The sequence below is a fragment of the Vitis riparia genome, chromosome 19, assembly GCF_004353265.1.
Source record: "Vitis riparia cultivar Riparia Gloire de Montpellier isolate 1030 chromosome 19, EGFV_Vit.rip_1.0, whole genome shotgun sequence".
NCBI lineage: Eukaryota > Viridiplantae > Streptophyta > Magnoliopsida > Vitales > Vitaceae > Vitis > Vitis riparia.
This window is the reverse complement of record NC_048449.1, coordinates 22,487,869-22,502,564: the sequence shown is the minus strand read 5'-3', so window position 1 is coordinate 22,502,564 and position 14,696 is coordinate 22,487,869. Positions and strand designations below refer to the sequence as shown.

The window sequence follows — 14,696 nt, the reverse complement described above, 5'->3', positions numbered from 1 at the left end:
TTAAATAATGTGCATTTAATACCACTCTCTTAACATTCAATAAAATTATTATTTACAAAAACTAATGCAATCATATAAGAAAGTTCTAAAATTGATTTTCCTATTCTGTAATTATTATTATTATTTTTGAAAATTTTGAGAAAAATAAACTAAAAAGAAAAAAATAGAAGAAAAGAAAAGAAAAAAAATATTAAAGTTAACAAATCATTTTTACTTGTTTTTTCAAACTTATTTCACTCTTTTTTTTTTCTTTTCCATATAAAAAAAATTAAATAATTTTAAAATATATAAAATTTAACTAATTTTAATTATACATATAAAATCAGTTTTTTTTCTTTATTTCTCCTTTTTGAGTAGTTTCCTAGAACAAAAAATAGCTTAAAATGTTATTATTGTGTATGGTTCTTGGTAGGAGTACAACTTTGGCAGATTGGTTGAATCCAATCCGATATTTGATCGTGTTTAGACAATTATTTTTAATATTCAAGTTAAACTTTTTCAACTCAAATTCAGTTCGAGTTAGATTGAAACCAAAGTTTAAATTAGGGATAGAAACACTTATTTGAATAACTATTGAACAAACTTTTAATTTTTTTATAATATTTCCAATATATGTTATTTTATATAATAATTTTATTCTTTCTAAATTTTTATATAAAAAAAAAATCAAATTATATTATTTAATATATTTTTTCACTTTTTAAAAAAGATATATAACTTTGTTTTTTTTTTTTTTTTGTTATTTAAAATTTTTGTCCTACTTACTATTTAAAATTTGATATAAGTATATAAATTTTTTTTTTATTAAAAAACATTCTACATGGATTTTGAATTATACAATCAGGGGCTAACCCAAGTTTAACCTCATCAACTAGAGCTCGAAGAAATGAAGTTGGTTGAGCTTGAATTAAATACCTCTGTTTAGAGGTTGGGCTAAACTTAAATTAATTATTTATTAATCCCTATTAAATTATTTAGATTAGCTATGAACCCACCAATTTGTCCAAGTTGTATGATAACCATCCAATTTGTTCAAGTTATGACCCTAGTTAGAAAGCTTAGAGGTTGGGTTGAACTTAAATTAATTATTTATTTATCTCTATTAGATTATTTAAATTAGCTATGAATCCAACAATTTGTCCAAATTATGACCTTAGTTAGAAAGCTTAGAGGGAATAAAATAAATGAAAAATTGAAAATTATAAAAATAGATTTAAAATTAATAAATTATTATTTTTATGTGTTTATTTAAATATATTGTAATTATTTTTACTCTTCAATGTAAATATTAAATAATTTTAATTAGTTTTAACTTCTTTTTTTTCATTTTCTTGTTCATGCAACCAACCGCAGTAACTTTTTAATGGCATCTTTGCAGACTGATTGCAACCAAAAAGGGGGAAAAATGGGTTTTAAAACCAACTCCTGGGACGTGTTTGGAAGCTGCCTAATTTCAGCTTCAATTCTTCTTACTTTGCGTACTCACATAGGGGGTCTAACAAACAAAGCTTGGTCTCTTTTTCTTAAGCCTCTGGTGCTTCAGCTAGTTCGATGAACTGCGATTAGGTAAAACCATTTTCTTGCACGATTGCACCAGAAGTAAACTCCGTTGGGTTTCCAAGAAATTCAAAGAAAAGATAAAAAAAATAATAATAATAACAAGGGAAGTTCTGTTTGGTTACAGGAAAACGAAAGATATACTAGACCCTCGCTCAATTGAGAAAAATTCTGTTTGGTTGCGGAGAAACCAAGGGAAAGAAATCTAAATTGTATACAACAATGCTCAATTAAAAAGTTTTGTTTGGTTGCCGAAAAAAGATAATGTAAGAAAAAGAAAAGGAAAAAAAAAACTGTTTAATCGAGGAGGCACTGTCCTTTTCTTTACTTGTCCTATGCTTTTTGAGTAGCCAAACACATAATTGTTTATATTGTTTTGGTTTCTAGAAAGTGGGGACTGAATTGAACTAAGGCAGGTGGTTGGATTAGGCTCAGTTAAGTGAATGCTCCCATTTTTGGGGTCCCTAACAATGTAAAATTGAAATTCTGAATTGTTTTTATATTTTATTTGAGGGCTTTTTTCCTCATTTTCTTGGCAATCAAACGAAGTTCTTAGTCATTGACACCCTTCATGTTTGAAGCCCTAGAAAATCAATGTCATATCAGGTCACTCTATGGAAGGATGATCTATCATCTTGATTGAAACCGAAGAAATTCAAGGATGGTTTATCTAATGAACCATGGAATTTCAATATATAACTGTATAGTATCTACCATATCAAAATTTCTTTTTACACCTAATTTAAAGTTGTAACTTGATAAAAAAGAGGGCTATTTGGTTAAAGGGGTCAAAATAACCCCCATATTTGCAAATATAACCCATCGGTTAAAAAACAAAACAAAATTGTTGATTGAGACAAAAATGCCCTTCTTCGTTTTTCTCTCCAACACTTACAACTTTTCCTTTTCTGCTTCATTTACAAAACGACTTCTCATATTTTCCAAAAAAATTTATCATCATTTTCTTCTACTTCATTATCTTCCTTTGGTGCACAAAAAGGAAAGCTCATATCCTCTTTCGCTTCATTTATAGAACGAGTCTTCATCTTTCATCGTCTTTTTCTATTTCATTATCTTCCTTTGATGCACAAAACGAAAATCTCATATTTCCTTCAAAAACCCTAGAAAATTTCTCGTCTATCATTTCATCCTTTGTTTCATTCTGAATCCTTAGAAGAATTGTTATTCTATTTTTTTCAAGTTATCTCATATTGTGTCTTCAAGCACGAAGGAAACAATGAGTTCATTGAAGAGTGATTTGATAAAAAGATTAAAAAAAAGTGACGAAAAAACAAAAATGCCTATTGCGAATAGAAGAAAAAAGTGAAGCAGAAGAAAGTGAAGCAAAGGAAAGCGAAGCTACTGAGCAAAAATCCCAATTACCAACAAAAGAAGCAAGTGATTCTGCTAAACCGGTGAGTGTAGTCTGCACATTTGATAAATTATTGAAATTTTTAGAGATGTTATACAATAATATTTGAGTATGGTTAAGTTTATTAGTTAAATGTTTTTAAAAATTTAGGATTTATTGAATTGTATTCAAAGTATAAAATTGTTATATTTATAATTTTTTTTTTTTTTAGTTCTCCATTGTTATTAGTTATGTATTTTGAGTGAATAAATTTAGGTTTGTTAGTTAATGTTTGAAAATATTTGGGAACTATTACAGTGTGTTGAAAAATAATAAATTGCATATTAATATTGTTTTAGTTTTTTGTATTATTATCAATCATGTGTTTAGAGTGAATTAGATATATTTAATGTAATAACATCTAATTAGGGATAAGTTTGTAGAGAATTTATGAAATTTTAAGTATTTTTGGAAATTTTAGGGGTATTATACAATGGTGTTTGAGTAGGTCTATGTTCTTTACTTGATACTTTTAAAATAAAAACTATGAATTTATGTATTTTAAGAAAGAATTTTGCAAAAAATAAAAATAAATAAAAGGAGAGGAAGTTAATGAATTGTAATAGAGAAGCAACCAAGTATTTGAAAAAAACAAAAAAATATACATATGAGAGGTAATAAGAAGTGTAAGGTAGACTTAAGAGAAAATATTGCAAAAAAAAAAAATAAATAAAGAACAAGAAGTTACATAAATTCTAGTGTAGAAGTAAAAAAGAATATTGAAAAAAAAAAAAACTAAAAGTGTGGTGAAAGGCAATGGTATTCCTAAGGGGCTAATATAAAAAAATAATATTAACATTGCAAGTTAACTTTCTAAACAAAAAGGTTTCAACTCACAATGCTTTTTGATTGGGAAAATGAGAAATATGTCTTCGTAGCTATTTATATTGAGTTGGTAATACATATGTTTCAAAGAACATAAAATGTTAATTTATAGCTTAAACAATGGGTATGACAATATTATTATAGAGAACTAAGAAAGAAGAGACACTCTAGAAATTTATGTTGCATTTGGTTTGGGATATGTTATTTATCATGTTATTATTATATATATTAATTTTTTTTACTATATTTTTATTTTAAAATAGTTTAGTAAAATATTCAAATATACTTATAATTAAGAAAATGGTTTATTCTAATATAAAAATATATTCACTTATGACAATTCATAGTATAATAAATTGTTGAGTTGATGGAAGCTCTAATATTGAAATATATTAATGGAAGAACACAAAATAAAACAAATACTTAAGATTTTAACATGGTACACCTAACCATGCTTACTTCCATATTTGAAAGATAATATTTCACTATATAATAAAAAATATTGTAAGGGACAAAAATAGATACATCTATTTCCCCACACTTTGTATGACTACCTTAAACTGTTTGCCCTCTTACTCTACTGAATGTTTTTCACTCTTCCTCACATTTCTATTCATAAAGTATAGTTCTCACAAATCAATTTTCCTCTCATAATACACCAAAATTATTACGTGATATGTTTTAGAACTATTTTTTTCCCTTGGACTGACTATCCTAACATCTGCATATCGTGCCTATTTATTAGATCTTATGTTCACCCTATAGATTTTAATATTTTTCAAGTAAGGACTCCTATGTACCTCTTGAGGAGGTAGGTCAACTTCAAGGAGCCAGTCATTGGGTACCTAGATCCAATGTTTTCCCTCATTAGATCTGTCAGACATGTAATTCATTTCTTAATTTAGTTGTTCTTACTTATGTGACTCATCTTGTAAACCTTTATTTTCACTATCCATTGATCTAGTTGTTGCTTTATTAATATTATTTAGTGATGTTCTATTCTTTTTAGGCTTTATATTTATCTATAGAGATGGTGATTCTACTTTAAATTTCAATCTCAAGTAGACTCATTATCTCTTAAAAGCCCCTTTAAGGGCTGGTTGCTATATATTTCATTTGTATTATTGTAATATCAATGTAGTTGAATTTTATTATCACTTTGAAGTTTAGTTGTTACTTATTAATGCTTTTTGCAGTTTTTGAGTCTTATTCATGAATAAAGATAAGATAAGCAATATAAATGACAAATAAATGAAAAAGAGTAATTATACTATTAACAATTATAAATATAATATTTAGAATATTGTAAATAATAGCCTAAATAATAATAGGAATAAATAAAAGAAAAATAGAAAAATTGGAATTGTAGAAAAAGACAAAAAAAAAAAGGCAATATAAGCATTTTTGGACAATGAAGTGGTCAAATATCCTTCAAAGAATTTAATTAAAATTCAAAGGTTAGTGAAGGCAAAATGTGAAGGCTTGAATATTACATTACCCTGAATGTTCAATATGGGAACACCAAAATTAAATGACACTGGAAAATGAGTGTGAAGGTGACATCAAGTCATAAATAATTTAGAGTACATTTGGGAGTGATTCTAAAAAGCTCTTTTAACATTTTTAACACTTAAAATTTTTATCTTTCGAGTTATAGAAGAGTTAGAAATGCTTCCAAAATTACTACCATTCTTCTTATTTTTGTAGCTTCAAACTCAACCAAGTCAAACTCATAACCCCTCAACCCGTTTATTAGTTGCCTTCAATCTGAAGAAGGCAGCAGAGGATTTGCTTCCCCCAGAATATGGATGTGGTTCTTGTTCTTGTTCTTGTTCTTTACTGCTTTCCCAATTCTTTCATGGCTTTCAGTGTAGGCAAAGCCAAGAAGAAGTATGTATTTTTTCTTTTGATTTTGATTTCATTATAATTAATTATTAACCTAGAAAAATATTTTCTTGATTTTTTATTCCAGTTAATTTTCTGATTTTTGGTTAATTTTTTGTTGTGGTTTTTTTTTTTCCTTTTTTTTTTCTTAGGTACAAGGTGTTTTACCCCAATCTCTATATATGCTTTGGAATCTAAAAACAAGGATGCCAAGCTCTTCAATTGTGTCCAGGTTTAATTCCTTTCTTAAGATTTGTTTGAATAGCAAAAATTAGTAAAAGGAAAAAGCTAGAAAATATCCCAGAAAGGACTTTTAAAAAGTTTAATGTTCTAAAAATAAAAAATAAAAAATTTATTTTCTGACATAAATATGAATATAATTTTTTTTTAAAATAGTATAGATATCATCATGTCTACTGAATTTGATTAGATGCAATATCTTTTCTGGGTTAAGATCACACATAGATTTTTCTATGTATGGATGACCGATGATTAGAAAAATTAAATGTTTTGCATTTTTTTTTCTAGAGAGGGCATCAGGAATAATTGTAAGGTTTGATTGATTATTTGTTTTCATTTCAATGTTAGGTAGGAATGAAAATGATAATGGAAAAAGAAATAAATTTGCAACAATTATGTAGACATAATTTAAAATAATTTTTATTTTTAAAAAAAATTCTCAAATCAAACATCGTTTAGAATATTATTTTTATTTTTATTTAGAAAAAAAAAACATCTTTTGAGAGGTCTTTTACTAAATAATAAAAGTTTGTTTGATAGTATGATAAATAAATTACACAAAAAAAAAAAAATGTATTGGATTCATTAATAAGTCTAATAATTTTTAAAATTAATTTAAAAATCAAATAATAAACTAATAAATACAAAAAATATATGGATAAAAATTAGTTTAAAATGATTTTATTGTATTTTTTTTCACAAAATAATATTTTTTCAAATTTTTCACTAGAGAGATTGAATTTCAAATTAAGTAAAACTTTGTATTGAATTTATTAATGAGTTTAATAAATTTTTAATATATATATATAATCACTACAAGATAATAGACTATTAAATGAATCAATATAAAATAAAAGATTCGTTAAATGTAAAGTCGTTACTATTTCCTTTATACATAAAACTATATTTTATGAATTTTCTCACTAGATAAATAAATTTAAATTAAGTTAAACATAATAAACACTTTCAATTCTTTAATGAATATTTTAATTTTTAAGAACAATTTAGAATTCCAAAAAATTGATTAATTAGTGATAGACTAGATAAAAAAAAAAATTAGAATACACTATTACTAATTAAGTATTGAATGTATATATGTAATGAAAAACTTATGCATGTATACCTTAAAAATTAAACTTTATTTATTTTAAAATCCATTTGAAATAAAATCGTACTAGTAATTATTATTATTATTATTAATTTTTTTAAAAATAAATTAATTATGCTTTTATGAGGATAAGGATATTAATATTCATATTTTTATGATATTTATAATTATAAAAAGTGAACTAGGCCTAGTGCCCAAATATTTCTCTTCCTATAAATGTGCTAAGGAATATAAATATATGATTTTATTTGAATATTAATATTAATATTTTTTTAAAAAATGTTTCCTTGGTTTGGATGTTGGCCACTCATAGTAGCAAGACAAGAGGATCAAAATTGAAAATCAAGGCTAAGAAATGAGAACTACCGCCTGAATAAAGGAAATACAAGTTTACAAATAAGCTACCTTACTTAAAACCAACCTTCATCTCCCTTGTATAAAGTCATTTCCACACTAACTCCACAAGAGGGTAGGAAGCAAAATTAGAAATTGGAGCAAGGAGCACAACTTAATGGCGAGGTTGGTGGAAGCTTTTCTCAACTTTACCAACCAATTAAAATAGTTGTCAATCTTTTTTTGGCATGGAAAATACTTGGCAAGGAGGCTAAGGTAGCTGGAGCATGTGGCAGCCCATAGTTGGATAATGTAACAACCATTAGTTGGATGATGTGACAACCATGGAGTGTAAAATTAGCAACCAATACATGAAAAATATAATGGCTAGCAAAAATGTGATATAAATATACCAAAAAAGAAGGAAAATATTTAAAAAATACATTAAACCCAAAATTAAGGACTTAGGAATAAAATGAGTAAAGGGATGAAACTAGAATTGGATATTAAACATGAATGCCTAAGTTTAGGCACACAAAATGTACTTATTTGGTTCCAATCATTGATTATTGTTATCATGGTAGCTGTCACAACCCTGAATATCTCACTTAATTTTTCATGAGTGCATGATGCTAAGGACCCTTCCTTAGCCAACCTTCATTCCTAATGTTTAGAAAAACAGAGTAAAACACAGAAAGAACAAAGCAACAGGGACACACACGAGGTTATGGGAATCATTTCCCAACTTGTATTATTTCACTCTTATAAGACAAAATCGTTTCTTGAACCATAGTACAATGCTCTCACCCAAGCATACGAGAAGGAACCCTTTCCCCAAACTCTCTCTTTGTTTCAAGGCTGTAGGAGCCCTTTTAAAAGACTCAAACTGTAGTTACAAATTTGAATTTCCAAATTCAAATGTTGGAGCCAACTTGGTGGTTATGCAACTGGCCAGAACCGCCCTCAATTGCCTTGCATAACCACCACCACCCAGATAGTGGCCTGCACATGCCACCCACTTGCACCAGCCATCATCCCTCAGCCAACTACAGGTCAAATGATGGCTTGACTTGGTTACTTGCTGTCTGAGCTAACTGCCACTAGCTAGCTGCATTGCCATCTCCTCAGGTCTTGCTCGTCAAGCTGTTGAAAAGTCACCCTAACAAGCTGACTCCTTCCTCGCAAGGTGCATTTTGTGACCGGGTGCCCATCAGCATGTCTTTAATCAAGGCCCTCTGAGTCAGGTAGTGTACACGAACCATTTGACCAAGCATCTAGTGTATCAATGTGCCTTCCCCACACTAATGTGTGAGCCCATGCCATGTTTAGGTGCCTATGGCTTGGGCTTGTTGCTTGCTTCCCAGCTTCCCAACAACGAGCCATGGCATTGCGCCCATGGCTGATCCCTCTTGGTGCACAGGGCATTGTTTGGAGCCATTAGACCATGACATTTTGCCCATGGTTTCATCAGCTAGCTCACCGCACAAGGCTTAGGCGCCCTCGTGCTTGCGCGGGAAGGGGGTAGGCCGCGCTAGGCCCTGTGCCGTTGTGGCCACGGGGTGCACACCACACATGTCGTGGAGCCCATGTGTGTGTGCTCGAGTTGCGTCCATGTGTCCTAGGCACTCCCAAGGCCATGCCATGGTGCCCCCTTGGTGCGGTCAAGGCTTCTCTTGGTGGATTCCTCCTTTGAGTCACCTACCCCCCCTCCCCCCTCCTTCCCCTTAAAGAGCAATACGGGCCGTTTTCATTGTTTCTAGAGGAGACATCAATATGCCTGAGGAGACATAATGGAATAATAAATAATTATAAATTAAAATTTCAAGTCCCTCAGCCTTCATCTGCACCACCTAAGTCAGGTGCGTGCGCAATGCTCATTTGTTGCGCACGCGGTGCATGTCTGGCTCACCCGCAATGCACGCGCAGTGCACGTCTGGCTTGCCCGCGGTGCGTGTCTGGCTCGCCCACGGTGCACGCGCGGTGCGTGTCTGGCCCGCCCACGGCCTCCTGACATGGCCCCTAGAGTTTGAACCACCAAACCTCCAAGATTTCCTTGCTTTCATCCTCGACTTTCATGGGTGCAAAGCCTACCCATGAGGCCTATTCCTCCATGGTTAAGTCAAAAGGCTAAGGGGCTGACAGTAGCCAAGTGACATACTTTTGACTAAAAATCATATGTTACATGAGAGAACCAAACATATTGATGTTAGAATGCATTTTATTAGAGATGTGATTGAACAAGGTGCTAATGTAATGAAAAAGATCCCTATAGTTGATAATTTTATAGATATGATGGCTAAACTTATTTCTATGATTAAGTTTATGCATTGCTTAGACTTAATTGGTATTGACATTACTTGAAGTCCCCTTAAGGGTGTATAAGAGCAAAGTAACATGGAAGACTTTTGAGTTTATTTGAATATTGAGAATTTGAGCCAATGTGGAGATTGTTGAAAAATATTTCAAATTGTTTTGAGTCAATTTATAAGTCTTTAATATTTTCCTATTGTGATATATTTATATAAGATAATTTTCTTTTAGTATAAAGGAAATATCATATTATAAGATTTTTCTTAGGAAGAGATTTGGATTAAAAAAAAAAGAGTCCATTTTTAGTGTAATCATGAGATTTGAAAGCTTTAGGATTTTAATCTCCTTTAATAATAGTGGAGGTTCTTCTTCATTTTCACATAAAAATGTAGGTTTATGCCAAACCACATAGATCGTCCTACTTTATAAGTTTTATATTTTTGTTCTTTTATTTCTTCTCCTTATTATTGTTATTTGCCATGGTTTTTCCATAACATATTAAGATAGCAATTAAAATAGTAGTGAAGGCATGTGAAAAGAGAAACATTTTTTCACTTTTAGCTAAGATGTACTTGTTAAGAATGATCCACCAGTAAACTTGTAATGCAATATGATAATAAATACACTTTTTATCAATATCATCATTTTAGGTTAATAGAAGCATAAGAGATTTTCATAATGTGTTTCTATAGAAACATGTTTTCATCATCATCAACATGTTTTCTTAGAAGTATGAATCTAGTAAGTGATTACAAAGGAAACACCATAAAAAAAAAAAGCAAAATAATAAAGAAAATTATAAAATTAAAATACAGACACCTTACATTGGATTCAAGTATTGAAAATAGAAACAAAGCCATCAAAAAACCAAAAAACAATAGAAATGATTAAAAAATATAATTGACAAAAAGCTTGGAAACAAAAATTGATGAGATGATATTAAAGGGAAAATGTGTTGTATATGACTTATAGAGACTTGAACCAAGTTTCATTGGTTCATAAAACAAATACATTTCAAGGACATGCTAAGCTCAATTGTTCGGCCTTTTAAACAAAATCTTCAAAAACATTAACAATGGAGATTATGGAGAATTTTGAATCCATCATTCCTTTCTCAGTCAACAATTCTCTTAATTTTTGTTGAAATAATGCAATGCAGGTTCTGAAATGTGAGGTTGTCTTCTAGTTTACAACTATAACAAGTTAAATACACTTGTTCTTCTTCACCCTTCATCCAAAGAAATTTCTCCTACATGGGCCACACCTATTGAAATAAGAGAAAAAAATAAACTTAAGATGATTTGAGCCTTTAAGAATAAAAAGGATAAAACTATCCCTAGAGAAAATAACCCGATTAAATAAAACACATGGAACTTACTTTTCAACATAATAATCATCTTTGAGATTCACATTGCACTTTTTGCATTGCAATCTGTCAATGGTACATATGATGAGATTATGGACTATATCAAAATTAAAATTTTGACATTAATATAATAGTACAAAAAGAACTAGAAAATCATCATCCATTATAAAGCCAATTGTAATCATCTTTAAAAGTATAGAAAGCATAGCATTCGTATATTGTGAAATTGATCTACTCTATCTTCTTTCTTATCAAACATAGAAGTTGTTTATTTTCCCTACAAATAATCAAATAAGAATTTATTATTTGAAATCCACTATAAAAAAAGATTAACATTAGGATTGAATAATAATTTTCAATAGTTGAAACCTTCAAGCAAACAATTTATATCAATGTTAAAAATATCATTAGAATGTGCTAGAAAGAGGATAACTATGCCTATAAATGTTTAAATAAATGTATAGAACTCCTATATAGATATATGCAATATAAGTGTTAAATTAATCAAGGTAAACATCCTCATTAGTATCATAAAAAAAAAAAATTTCAGGTACAAAAACTACTAAAATACCTGATCCATGAACTCCAATTGCAAAACTTGTGATGCTTTTGTAGCTTGGTGAAGTTCTAGTACAAATAAAAAAAATATATAAATTTAAACAAATCATAGAAGTCCTTAAAAAATTGGTTGTAAAGAATAGATGACAAATATATATGATGGACAATACATAGAAAACTAAGATGTCAAAGATAGAATGATAAACTCAATCTAACTCCTATACTATACATCCATAATCTACAACTTTCAATATGAATCTCCAAAACATAATTGAAGTTTTGTAAGCCTCATTGTTTTAGCTTTTCACATTGGCTTGGTAGTGATTACATCTAGAAAAAATATACTTATTAATTTTTTTTGTTTTCAGAAAATGTTGAAACAATTGTAAAATAACTTTATTAATTTAGCGTATAACTACCTATTAATGATTGTAAGCAAGATTTGACACACAATTACCAATTCATTTTTTTTATAAATAAAGATAGAAAATGTGAATAAAGGTAACACAATTACTTTATGAAAGAGTTGCAAAATTATATATAGTGCCAAATTGTTAGATTATTAAGTTAGGTAATTGCTAACATGTTGAAACTCCTTTTAAAGAGACTTCACCTTCAGGATAAGGTTCATATACTTCATTTGATGTTGTAAAAATTATAAATATATAGAACCTAGAGATATGTGAATACTCTAAGACCTTATGCTAAAAAATTCACTAGATTATGACATGCATATATATGTTAGCAAATATATTAGGGTATGAATGCTATCAATAAGCACACAAATTATGGTCAAAAGAAGGAAGGAAAATGGAAATAAAGAAGATATTTTTTTCATCATAAATCCTTTAGATGCAAATGTAATGGCATAGATGTCAATCAAGGATATGATATCAGTAATCCAACTGTAGTTATTGCTTGTTTTAGGAATGGTCCTCACTGAGTTCAAGTACCTTTAAAAATAAAAAGAATGATACTTTGATTACCTTGAACAAAAATATCTGAGAAGAGAATTGAGTAAACGGTTATACCAATTAAGTAGTTTATGCTTCTTATTCAACTTATTATTCTATTGCACATGAGAATAAAAAAAAAATAGTATTGCCAATAAAGTTTAAAAATTTATTAACAAATCAAGTAAAAAATTATAAACAATAAAAAGATGAAAACAAAATAAATAAATAAATAAAATGAGATAGGAACCATAAACCTGAACAACGAAGGTTTAATATATGGACACTATAAGAAGCTTGTAAGTTGGTGATACAGTTGAGCCAAATTTTCTCATATGCTTCAAAGATGCAAAACTTGTGAGCATTTGTCTCTAGAATAGTGACTAATGGTCAAACAAGACTAAATATTATCATTTTGGTATTAGTCATGGTACTAAATTGATTTTAATTTAATAATTGATTAAGCCAAGTATCTTTACAATCAATAATTGATTATTACAAACATGATACTAAATAATTACCAATATTTGATTTCTTTTAACAAAAAACCTGGTTCACTATTCATTTCTAAGCGTATCCATGAATATAATAAAGAAAGAAAAAAAAAATAGTAAAAAGAGTATTATTCATGAAAGAAGGTCACCATTCTACAAGTAAGAAACTTTTGCTTGATTGATTACAAAAAATAGACATGAAGTAACAAATGGAAAGAAAGCAAACCCAAAATATTTTGCAAGAGGCTCACCTCAATTAAAGAAGGCATGATTCCTCTACACAATACCCATGCGGTACCTTTTAATATAAAAGGGGTATGAGATAAACAAAAAGGTCAACTTTGAAAAATTATTGATAACTAATTTAAAAAGATAGTAGCAAGATGTCCAAACCATGTCAAATTAAATACTTTTTCTAACTTTCTAGACAAATATAGAACTTGACAATGTTCCCTACAAATAATAGCAAAGCCATTTAAGGGCATGTCAATAGTGAATAAAATTACACAATTGAGGAAAAGGTTGATTTTTTTTTTTTTTCCTTACTGAAAGTGAACTTAGGCTCCAATAGTAGTTTTCAAGAGTTGAAACTCATAGACAAACACCACTTACAAGTCGACTAAATATAATTAAAGCTTGGAAAATAGACCATATACATAAGACATGAATCTCAAGTAATGTCCAACTAAACTTCATAATTAAATTGCCAAATTACTCAAGAAAGCAATATCAAATCAATGATACTTATGCTGTTGTAAAGATTAATGGTTATTTCTTACACTTTAAAAAGAAATTTGAAAATATTAAATTATTTCAGTAATGAAACGTGTTATAAATATTAATACATGATGTTTATTAGTGGTGGCAATAAAGGTATGTTAATGGAATACTAACAATAATAGGTTGGGCATTTCACTCATGATATAATTGTTAAAAAGTCAATGAAGTTAGTTACCATGATAAAATAAGAATGATTATCACAATAGTTATAATAACAGTCAAAGAATCATAACAAGATCAATTAATCACCTGAATTGAAATCCAACAAAGCACCAAAACGAGAATTATCAAACCTTATCAACATCAAACGTTTCAACTCCAAGGCAATTAAAGATTACCTAATATATAGTTGAACATCTATTACAAATTGTATGTCATGCGATTACCATGTTGTTCTATTGTCTATAAGAACAAAAAGATAAGATTTATAAATAGAGTACAACAATTTCTTAGAAATGGATTGTCGTGTAATAAACCATAAAAAGACAAAACTTTAAAAAGTGGTTGAAAATGAAAACTTGAATGATAAAGACATTATATATGAACTTTGGATAACAACTAAAGAGGGCAGAGAAGAGAGAGTATGATGCAAGTGCTGGGTGTTTACCTTAGCACTAGCCCTTGGTAGTTTGTCAATAAATAGGTTGAGCATAGACTATATTTTGCATTCTAACCATCACCATTTATGCATTAACTTGAAAGCTATCATATATGTCATAAAATACTTGGTTTAAAAATCTTCCAAATATAAGCATGCATGGACCAAGAAGATCATTTAAGAAAACATGTCTAATTTCTCAACCTACAAAGCTATAGTATTTTTTAGGAATGGGAAAGAGGATGCTACAAATTGCCTTCTAATAAAAATAAAGATGAC

The 14,696-nt window shown here is 28.9% G+C and overlaps 1 protein-coding gene across 3 annotated transcripts in view; it reads right to left on the bottom strand.

The window, feature by feature from the left end:
- Positions 1 to 14,696, bottom strand: part of LOC117908962 (putative disease resistance protein RGA4) — an 86,694-nt gene that overhangs the window by 50,077 nt on the left and 21,921 nt on the right. For 2 of the 3 annotated variants that reach the window (XM_034822824.1, XM_034822825.1), the window contains 4 exons: positions 13,291 to 13,337; positions 11,606 to 11,661; positions 11,047 to 11,100; positions 10,590 to 10,932 (listed from right to left, as the gene is read on the bottom strand). The exons of the other annotated variant lie outside the window; for it this stretch is intronic. The gene's annotated coding sequence lies outside the window, so the exon portion shown is untranslated. Of the gene's footprint in view, positions 1 to 10,589; positions 10,933 to 11,046; positions 11,101 to 11,605; positions 11,662 to 13,290; positions 13,338 to 14,696 lie in introns of those variants that run through there. 3 annotated transcript variants of the gene reach the window in all.